The sequence below is a fragment of the Calliopsis andreniformis genome, unplaced genomic scaffold (genome assembly GCF_051401765.1).
Source record: "Calliopsis andreniformis isolate RMS-2024a unplaced genomic scaffold, iyCalAndr_principal scaffold0412, whole genome shotgun sequence".
Lineage (NCBI taxonomy): Eukaryota > Metazoa > Arthropoda > Insecta > Hymenoptera > Andrenidae > Calliopsis > Calliopsis andreniformis.
The window spans coordinates 120,001-130,000 of NW_027480821.1; the positions used below are offsets into that span (position 1 = coordinate 120,001).

Consider the following 10,000-nt stretch of genomic DNA (forward strand, 5'->3'; position numbering starts at 1 on the left):
AAACAAATCGGACCAATATGACCGTGTACTTGACCATATTCTCTATCGAACGCACCCGATAAATACTCCCGCCATTCATGCGCAGATTATTTATACGTCCGTAAATATCCTACTAGTCGGCCACAGCGAACTACGAAACTATACGACGCTGGCACATGTACGGAGTAAGCGAGAAATCAATACGCCGCTGGCACTTGTACGCAGTAGGTGAGAAAACAATACGCCGCTGGCGTATAGAACGTCGGCATAGAAAAAAAAAGATAGGGACAGAGGGAATCTCGTTGAAACAAATCGGACCAATATCAACGTAAACTTGACGATATTCTCTATCGAACGCGCGCGGTGCGCGTTCCCGCCGCGTTTGCGCGCATTGTTTATAAGCGCGCAAACATCCGACTAGTCGGCCACAGCGAACTACGAAACTATACGCCGCTGGCACATGTACGCAGTAGGCGAGAAAACAATACGCCGCTGGCACTTGTACGCAGTAGGCGAGAAAGCAATACGCCGCTGGCATATAGAACGTCGGCATAGAAAAAAAAAGATAGGGACAGAGGGAATCTCGTTGAAACAAATCGGACCAATACGACCGTGTACTTGACCATATTCTCTATCGAACGCACCCGTTAAATACTCCCGCCATTCATGCGCAGATTATTTATACGTAGGTAAATATCCCACTAGTCGTACACCACGAACGACGAAACGATACCCCGCCGGCAATACTGCGCAACGGCCGAAGAAACACTACGCCGCTGGCACTTGCACACAATTCGACTCAGCAATCCGGAGCGACACGAACGGGGACTTAGAATTTTTTCGCTCGGGCTCCGGAGCGACACGAACGGGGACTTAGAATTTTTTCGCTCGGGCTCCGGAGCGACACGATCGCTCCGTTATTCTACGTTCTCTCGGTCCACGGGCATCAGAGAGCAAAACAGCCTAATAGTTTTAGAGTGCCTCAACGATCAGGAATATGGATCTAACGTTCTCGTTTCGATCCGACGACTTTCGGTTCCGGAGCGACACGAACGCTCCATGATTCTCGATTATCTCGACACAGGTAAGAGACAGAGGAGAACAAGTGTATGGTTTTAGAGAGCCACGAGCACCAGGAATAAGGATCTACCGTTGTCATTTCGTTCCGTCGACATTCGGTTCCGGAGCGACACGAACGGGGACTTAGAATTTTTTCGCTCGGGCTCCGGAGCGACACGAACGGGGACTTAGAATTTTTTCGCTCGGGCTCCGGAGCGACACGATCGCTCCGTTATTCTACGTTCTCTCGGTCCACGGGCATCAGAGAGCAAAACAGCCTAATAGTTTTAGAGTGCCTCAACGATCAGGAATATGGATCTAACGTTCTCGTTTCGATCCGACGACTTTCGGTTCCGGAGCGACACGAACGCTCCATGATTCTCGATTATCTCGACACAGGTAAGAGACAGAGGAGAACAAGTGTATGGTTTTAGAGAGCCACGAGCACCAGGAATAAGGATCTACCGTTGTCATTTCGTTCCGTCGACATTCGGTTCCGGAGCGACACGAACGGGGACTTAGAATTTTTTCGCTCGGGCTCCGGAGCGACACGAACGGGGACTTAGAATTTTTTCGCTCGGGCTCCGGAGCGACACGATCGCTCCGTTATTCTACGTTCTCTCGGTCCACGGGCATCAGAGAGCAAAACAGCCTAATAGTTTTAGAGTGCCTCAACGATCAGGAATATGGATCTAACGTTCTCGTTTCGATCCGACGACTTTCGGTTCCGGAGCGACACGAACGCTCCATGATTCTCGATTATCTCGACACAGGTAAGAGACAGAGGAGAACAAGTGTATGGTTTTAGAGAGCCACGAGCACCAGGAATAAGGATCTACCGTTGTCATTTCGTTCCGTCGACATTCGGTTCCGGAGCGACACGAACGGGGACTTAGAATTTTTTCGCTCGGGCTCCGGAGCGACACGAACGGGGACTTAGAATTTTTTCGCTCGGGCTCCGGAGCGACACGATCGCTCCGTTATTCTACGTTCTCTCGGTCCACGGGCATCAGAGAGCAAAACAGCCTAATAGTTTTAGAGTGCCTCAACGATCAGGAATATGGATCTAACGTTCTCGTTTCGATCCGACGACTTTCGGTTCCGGAGCGACACGAACGCTCCATGATTCTCGATTATCTCGACACAGGTAAGAGACAGAGGAGAACAAGTGTATGGTTTTAGAGAGCCACGAGCACCAGGAATAAGGATCTACCGTTGTCATTTCGTTCCGTCGACATTCGGTTCCGGAGCGACACGAACGGGGACTTAGAATTTTTTCGCTCGGGCTCCGGAGCGACACGAACGGGGACTTAGAATTTTTTCGCTCGGGCTCCGGAGCGACACGATCGCTCCGTTATTCTACGTTCTCTCGGTCCACGGGCATCAGAGAGCAAAACAGCCTAATAGTTTTAGAGTGCCTCAACGATCAGGAATATGGATCTAACGTTCTCGTTTCGATCCGACGACTTTCGGTTCCGGAGCGACACGAACGCTCCATGATTCTCGATTATCTCGACACAGGTAAGAGACAGAGGAGAACAAGTGTATGGTTTTAGAGAGCCACGAGCACCAGGAATAAGGATCTACCGTTGTCATTTCGTTCCGTCGACATTCGGTTCCGGAGCGACACGAACGGGGACTTAGAATTTTTTCGCTCGGGCTCCGGAGCGACACGAACGGGGACTTAGAATTTTTTCGCTCGGGCTCCGGAGCGACACGATCGCTCCGTTATTCTACGTTCTCTCGGTCCACGGGCATCAGAGAGCAAAACAGCCTAATAGTTTTAGAGTGCCTCAACGATCAGGAATATGGATCTAACGTTCTCGTTTCGATCCGACGACTTTCGGTTCCGGAGCGACACGAACGCTCCATGATTCTCGATTATCTCGACACAGGTAAGAGACAGAGGAGAACAAGTGTATGGTTTTAGAGAGCCACGAGCACCAGGAATAAGGATCTACCGTTGTCATTTCGTTCCGTCGACATTCGGTTCCGGAGCGACACGAACGGGGACTTAGAATTTTTTCGCTCGGGCTCCGGAGCGACACGAACGGGGACTTAGAATTTTTTCGCTCGGGCTCCGGAGCGACACGATCGCTCCGTTATTCTACGTTCTCTCGGTCCACGGGCATCAGAGAGCAAAACAGCCTAATAGTTTTAGAGTGCCTCAACGATCAGGAATATGGATCTAACGTTCTCGTTTCGATCCGACGACTTTCGGTTCCGGAGCGACACGAACGCTCCATGATTCTCGATTATCTCGACACAGGTAAGAGACAGAGGAGAACAAGTGTATGGTTTTAGAGAGCCACGAGCACCAGGAATAAGGATCTACCGTTGTCATTTCGTTCCGTCGACATTCGGTTCCGGAGCGACACGAACGGGGACTTAGAATTTTTTCGCTCGGGCTCCGGAGCGACACGAACGGGGACTTAGAATTTTTTCGCTCGGGCTCCGGAGCGACACGATCGCTCCGTTATTCTACGTTCTCTCGGTCCACGGGCATCAGAGAGCAAAACAGCCTAATAGTTTTAGAGTGCCTCAACGATCAGGAATATGGATCTAACGTTCTCGTTTCGATCCGACGACTTTCGGTTCCGGAGCGACACGAACGCTCCATGATTCTCGATTATCTCGACACAGGTAAGAGACAGAGGAGAACAAGTGTATGGTTTTAGAGAGCCACGAGCACCAGGAATAAGGATCTACCGTTGTCATTTCGTTCCGTCGACATTCGGTTCCGGAGCGACACGAACGGGGACTTAGAATTTTTTCGCTCGGGCTCCGGAGCGACACGAACGGGGACTTAGAATTTTTTCGCTCGGGCTCCGGAGCGACACGATCGCTCCGTTATTCTACGTTCTCTCGGTCCACGGGCATCAGAGAGCAAAACAGCCTAATAGTTTTAGAGTGCCTCAACGATCAGGAATATGGATCTAACGTTCTCGTTTCGATCCGACGACTTTCGGTTCCGGAGCGACACGAACGCTCCATGATTCTCGATTATCTCGACACAGGTAAGAGACAGAGGAGAACAAGTGTATGGTTTTAGAGAGCCACGAGCACCAGGAATAAGGATCTACCGTTGTCATTTCGTTCCGTCGACATTCGGTTCCGGAGCGACACGAACGGGGACTTAGAATTTTTTCGCTCGGGCTCCGGAGCGACACGAACGGGGACTTAGAATTTTTTCGCTCGGGCTCCGGAGCGACACGATCGCTCCGTTATTCTACGTTCTCTCGGTCCACGGGCATCAGAGAGCAAAACAGCCTAATAGTTTTAGAGTGCCTCAACGATCAGGAATATGGATCTAACGTTCTCGTTTCGATCCGACGACTTTCGGTTCCGGAGCGACACGAACGCTCCATGATTCTCGATTATCTCGACACAGGTAAGAGACAGAGGAGAACAAGTGTATGGTTTTAGAGAGCCACGAGCACCAGGAATAAGGATCTACCGTTGTCATTTCGTTCCGTCGACATTCGGTTCCGGAGCGACACGAACGGGGACTTAGAATTTTTTCGCTCGGGCTCCGGAGCGACACGAACGGGGACTTAGAATTTTTTCGCTCGGGCTCCGGAGCGACACGATCGCTCCGTTATTCTACGTTCTCTCGGTCCACGGGCATCAGAGAGCAAAACAGCCTAATAGTTTTAGAGTGCCTCAACGATCAGGAATATGGATCTAACGTTCTCGTTTCGATCCGACGACTTTCGGTTCCGGAGCGACACGAACGCTCCATGATTCTCGATTATCTCGACACAGGTAAGAGACAGAGGAGAACAAGTGTATGGTTTTAGAGAGCCACGAGCACCAGGAATAAGGATCTACCGTTGTCATTTCGTTCCGTCGACATTCGGTTCCGGAGCGACACGAACGGGGACTTAGAATTTTTTCGCTCGGGCTCCGGAGCGACACGAACGGGGACTTAGAATTTTTTCGCTCGGGCTCCGGAGCGACACGATCGCTCCGTTATTCTACGTTCTCTCGGTCCACGGGCATCAGAGAGCAAAACAGCCTAATAGTTTTAGAGTGCCTCAACGATCAGGAATATGGATCTAACGTTCTCGTTTCGATCCGACGACTTTCGGTTCCGGAGCGACACGAACGCTCCATGATTCTCGATTATCTCGACACAGGTAAGAGACAGAGGAGAACAAGTGTATGGTTTTAGAGAGCCACGAGCACCAGGAATAAGGATCTACCGTTGTCATTTCGTTCCGTCGACATTCGGTTCCGGAGCGACACGAACGGGGACTTAGAATTTTTTCGCTCGGGCTCCGGAGCGACACGAACGGGGACTTAGAATTTTTTCGCTCGGGCTCCGGAGCGACACGATCGCTCCGTTATTCTACGTTCTCTCGGTCCACGGGCATCAGAGAGCAAAACAGCCTAATAGTTTTAGAGTGCCTCAACGATCAGGAATATGGATCTAACGTTCTCGTTTCGATCCGACGACTTTCGGTTCCGGAGCGACACGAACGCTCCATGATTCTCGATTATCTCGACACAGGTAAGAGACAGAGGAGAACAAGTGTATGGTTTTAGAGAGCCACGAGCACCAGGAATAAGGATCTACCGTTGTCATTTCGTTCCGTCGACATTCGGTTCCGGAGCGACACGAACGGGGACTTAGAATTTTTTCGCTCGGGCTCCGGAGCGACACGAACGGGGACTTAGAATTTTTTCGCTCGGGCTCCGGAGCGACACGATCGCTCCGTTATTCTACGTTCTCTCGGTCCACGGGCATCAGAGAGCAAAACAGCCTAATAGTTTTAGAGTGCCTCAACGATCAGGAATATGGATCTAACGTTCTCGTTTCGATCCGACGACTTTCGGTTCCGGAGCGACACGAACGCTCCATGATTCTCGATTATCTCGACACAGGTAAGAGACAGAGGAGAACAAGTGTATGGTTTTAGAGAGCCACGAGCACCAGGAATAAGGATCTACCGTTGTCATTTCGTTCCGTCGACATTCGGTTCCGGAGCGACACGAACGGGGACTTAGAATTTTTTCGCTCGGGCTCCGGAGCGACACGAACGGGGACTTAGAATTTTTTCGCTCGGGCTCCGGAGCGACACGATCGCTCCGTTATTCTACGTTCTCTCGGTCCACGGGCATCAGAGAGCAAAACAGCCTAATAGTTTTAGAGTGCCTCAACGATCAGGAATATGGATCTAACGTTCTCGTTTCGATCCGACGACTTTCGGTTCCGGAGCGACACGAACGCTCCATGATTCTCGATTATCTCGACACAGGTAAGAGACAGAGGAGAACAAGTGTATGGTTTTAGAGAGCCACGAGCACCAGGAATAAGGATCTACCGTTGTCATTTCGTTCCGTCGACATTCGGTTCCGGAGCGACACGAACGGGGACTTAGAATTTTTTCGCTCGGGCTCCGGAGCGACACGAACGGGGACTTAGAATTTTTTCGCTCGGGCTCCGGAGCGACACGATCGCTCCGTTATTCTACGTTCTCTCGGTCCACGGGCATCAGAGAGCAAAACAGCCTAATAGTTTTAGAGTGCCTCAACGATCAGGAATATGGATCTAACGTTCTCGTTTCGATCCGACGACTTTCGGTTCCGGAGCGACACGAACGCTCCATGATTCTCGATTATCTCGACACAGGTAAGAGACAGAGGAGAACAAGTGTATGGTTTTAGAGAGCCACGAGCACCAGGAATAAGGATCTACCGTTGTCATTTCGTTCCGTCGACATTCGGTTCCGGAGCGACACGAACGGGGACTTAGAATTTTTTCGCTCGGGCTCCGGAGCGACACGAACGGGGACTTAGAATTTTTTCGCTCGGGCTCCGGAGCGACACGATCGCTCCGTTATTCTACGTTCTCTCGGTCCACGGGCATCAGAGAGCAAAACAGCCTAATAGTTTTAGAGTGCCTCAACGATCAGGAATATGGATCTAACGTTCTCGTTTCGATCCGACGACTTTCGGTTCCGGAGCGACACGAACGCTCCATGATTCTCGATTATCTCGACACAGGTAAGAGACAGAGGAGAACAAGTGTATGGTTTTAGAGAGCCACGAGCACCAGGAATAAGGATCTACCGTTGTCATTTCGTTCCGTCGACATTCGGTTCCGGAGCGACACGAACGGGGACTTAGAATTTTTTCGCTCGGGCTCCGGAGCGACACGAACGGGGACTTAGAATTTTTTCGCTCGGGCTCCGGAGCGACACGATCGCTCCGTTATTCTACGTTCTCTCGGTCCACGGGCATCAGAGAGCAAAACAGCCTAATAGTATTAGAGTGCCTCAACGATCAGGAATATGGATCTAACGTTCTCGTTTCGATCCGACGACTTTCGGTTCCGGAGCGACACGAACGCTCCATGATTCTCGATTATCTCGACACAGGTAAGAGACAGAGGAGAACAAGTGTATGGTTTTAGAGAGCCACGAGCACCAGGAATAAGGATCTACCGTTGTCATTTCGTTCCGTCGACATTCGGTTCCGGAGCGACACGAACGGGGACTTAGAATTTTTTCGCTCGGGCTCCGGAGCGACACGAACGGGGACTTAGAATTTTTTCGCTCGGGCTCCGGAGCGACACGATCGCTCCGTTATTCTACGTTCTCTCGGTCCACGGGCATCAGAGAGCAAAACAGCCTAATAGTTTTAGAGTGCCTCAACGATCAGGAATATGGATCTAACGTTCTCGTTTCGATCCGACGACTTTCGGTTCCGGAGCGACACGAACGCTCCATGATTCTCGATTATCTCGACACAGGTAAGAGACAGAGGAGAACAAGTGTATGGTTTTAGAGAGCCACGAGCACCAGGAATAAGGATCTACCGTTGTCATTTCGTTCCGTCGACATTCGGTTCCGGAGCGACACGAACGGGGACTTAGAATTTTTTCGCTCGGGCTCCGGAGCGACACGAACGGGGACTTAGAATTTTTTCGCTCGGGCTCCGGAGCGACACGATCGCTCCGTTATTCTACGTTCTCTCGGTCCACGGGCATCAGAGAGCAAAACAGCCTAATAGTTTTAGAGTGCCTCAACGATCAGGAATATGGATCTAACGTTCTCGTTTCGATCCGACGACTTTCGGTTCCGGAGCGACACGAACGCTCCATGATTCTCGATTATCTCGACACAGGTAAGAGACAGAGGAGAACAAGTGTATGGTTTTAGAGAGCCACGAGCACCAGGAATAAGGATCTACCGTTGTCATTTCGTTCCGTCGACATTCGGTTCCGGAGCGACACGAACGGGGACTTAGAATATTTTCAATATTGCTATATTTGTATGTATATAGTCTTAAAATATGTGGTTGAAACATGTTGAAAGTTTGTGATTATAGCAGTATAATGTCCGCAGTTTAGTATTAAGTTAGTTTTAGACGACCTCGTATGTGTACGTGTTCATCTGCCGAGTCTAAGTGGCAGCGTACCGGCCGGGAGTGCTGCACGCGCGGCGAGTTCCCACCGTAAGGCCGCGCGGCTACGGTCGGCCGTCGCCGGCCTCTCGGCCGGCCACTCGGTATCTATAAGAGAAGCGTCGGTCCGGGCGTACCGTCGAGGCATCGCTGGGCGCGTGGCTATTCTACGATCTCGGTCGAGAAGCAGTCCACCGCTCCTCGGGATCTTGTATCTCGAGTGTCTTCGAACGGTTTACGTTCCGGATCTTTCTCTACACAGCATGACCACGGGTCGGTGTCTAAGACCGAATGGCCCTTATGTGGTAATCGTCCTTTGGACGTTGGTGACTTGTATGCACTAGCGTGTATACTCGTACTTACTGAGCATCAACTCTTTGTCCGAGCGAATGAGTTTATTTAAACTGAACGAAACGTTCCGTCTTTAAGGCGGGCGCCGGGCTTACGTGAGAATGGAAAGCCTAAATATCAAGAGGTGTCAGATTTTCGATATGTGCAGCGCGCACATTCCGCGCCAGCTCGCTATGCCCAGCACGACGCTTAACGCGCTATCTCGATATGTTTCGGCATGCCACTATTACGCGCTTCTGTCGACTTTGCCCAGCGTGCTTGATACGCGCTTCGTCGTCAGTGACCAGCGTGAGTGGTTTACGTGCCTGTACGATGGATGCTTAGCGCGAGCGTATACCGCTCCGTAGAGTTTTCTGCGGAGGTCCGGTGTACGTGCTTACCGATGGATGACCAACGGCGTGTGTGATTCGTGCTTGTCGAGGTCCGACACCAATGTTGGAATTGTCAAATAAATGAATGAACCGAGACTCCTGGTCGAAGTTACAATCTTTACGTGACACGCAAAAGCAAAGATTTAATACTGTGGATCACATGAGTTTGCTGTTCGTGTCACGAGTTTCTGAACATGTGTTGTGGGATATTTGTGCACACGAAAAATTGTGGATCTATCTGAATTGTGTTGAGGTGTGCAATCCCAATTGATTGAAAGTAAAAGATGAGAAAGGAGTAGTGACGTGCGAGCAAGATATCACTGTGATGCTTGGCTCTGGAAATTGTGTGAAAGGGCGGCTCGATCCGAGAGAGAGGAAGTTCACAGGAATATTTTTGTGGAAGGATATGTTCTGTGATTCTTCACTCTCATATGAAGAAGAATTGTGTGTGAAAGGCTGGTGGATCGTTGCCGAAGGAGCTCAAGTATCACGACGGAGAGAATAGTTTCGTGGAAATTTCTCTGTGTGATAATTCTTGTCTCGAAAATTAGAAACTAGAGAGAAAAGAGAGTGTCGTCGATCGGTGATCTGCAAAAGTGAAACCGACGACGATGGTGAAGTAGGAGAGGAGGAGGAGTCTTTACGAAGCTCGCTCCCTGGTTGATCCTGCCAGTAGTCATATGCTTGTCTCAAAGATTAAGCCATGCATGTCTCAGTACGTGCCGTATTAAGGTGAAACCGCGAATGGCTCATTAAATCAGTTATGGTTCCTTAGATTGTACCCACATTTACTTGGATAACTGTGGTAATTCTAGAGCTAATACATGCAA

General features: G+C 50.3%; 1 non-coding gene across 1 annotated transcript in view; it reads left to right on the top strand.

Moving 5' to 3' along the window:
- The first annotated feature begins 9,823 nt into the window (after positions 1 to 9,823).
- The window catches only part of LOC143187920 (small subunit ribosomal RNA), a 1,921-nt gene continuing 1,744 nt past the window's right edge, over positions 9,824 to 10,000 (top strand). The window contains exon 1 of the ribosomal RNA XR_013003370.1: positions 9,824 to 10,000. This exon is cut by the window's right edge and continues 1,744 nt beyond it. This is a non-coding gene — a ribosomal RNA (small subunit ribosomal RNA).